At 34.4% G+C, this 1,267-nt stretch overlaps 1 pseudogene; it reads left to right on the top strand.

Annotated features, from left to right (window-relative positions):
- Positions 1-380: 380 nt before the first annotated feature.
- On the top strand, positions 381-464 carry LOC142169355 (small nucleolar RNA snoR69Y; annotated as a pseudogene).
- Positions 465-1,267: the final 803 nt, after the last annotated feature.

The raw sequence follows: 1,267 nt of genomic DNA, 5'->3' as shown, positions 1-1,267 counted from the left end.
ATTCATTTAATTTTCTGTATTTTATAAAACTAAGTTCTCATTTTTTTAATTTCACATCCTCACATGTCTAATTTTTTTAAAAACGATATATATATATATATATATATATATATATATATATATATATATATATATATATATATATATATAGAGTCTCTTATTAAGATTTTGCTTTAGGCCTCCGATGAGTTTGGGCCGTCCCTGAAAATATCCCATGTGGCATGACAATTTAGTGAGATAAACACTTACATGGCATACCACGTGTTTAATGTGAATTTTGAACATTTAAAAAGCTATAATGAAAAGTTTTTATTTACCCCCAACTGTTAAAAAAACCAAGGGCGAAAGAGCGTCATTAATGTTTTAAAATTGGTAAAGGATGCGAATGCAGTGATAACCAGCTCTAGGAGACCTTTAATGAGGTCCGGGAATATATTCTTTTTCCAGCATGTCTGAGTTTCGCATCTTAGAAAAAGGTAAACAATTGTCACCCTATGCCATCGCATCTTACAAAATATAACACACAAAATAATTTGCTTGTAGTCTGGGCACGGAGATTTGAAAAGCAATAAAAAAATTTGGTTGTATTTTGTTTTTTTTTAGATCTGGGTTTATCTAATTTGGGTACGATTTTGAGCTAACACTTTATAAAACTCGATTTTTGAGTATTGGTGGAAGATAAAATGGAAAGAAAAGAAAAGGTCTTGGGAGGGTGGCGAGGTGGCATGCCACGTGGATATTCATCTCACCCAAATATGTTTTTGGCCATGGTGGGAGGGGTTAACAGATAAGGGGTATTTTTAGTACCGAAAAAGACCAAATATACTCATGTACTATGATAGAAGATTTAAATATATTTCTCATTTCTCGTTATACTTTGGGTTCAAATATAGCTATACTGTAATACTGTTGGTTTAAATATATATCTCTTCCGTTAAGTTTGTCCTACGTGGACATCCGATCATGCGCGACACTGACATTTGATGAGGTGGATGCCACGTGACATACCACCTCAGCGCCCCAAACCCAATTTACCCCTCCCATCTATTTGTTTTTTTACCACTAAAATTTTCTTCCCCTCCACCATCATTGCCACCATAACCACCACCATAAACAATATTGAATTTCTAGCAAGTCAACTCAGACCAAATGGAAGTATCTGAACAATATGAGACTGAATGTTGCCCATCTGCAAATGCTTTGAGTACCTGGGTCTGCAAAAGAATACTTCAATTAGTTAGCCCCAATATCACGCACACTATCTAGT

This window comes from Nicotiana tabacum, chromosome 14, assembly GCF_000715075.1.
Source record: "Nicotiana tabacum cultivar K326 chromosome 14, ASM71507v2, whole genome shotgun sequence".
NCBI lineage: Eukaryota > Viridiplantae > Streptophyta > Magnoliopsida > Solanales > Solanaceae > Nicotiana > Nicotiana tabacum.
Note: the sequence above shows the minus strand (reverse complement) of the source record. Positions and strands in the feature narration are given on the sequence as shown.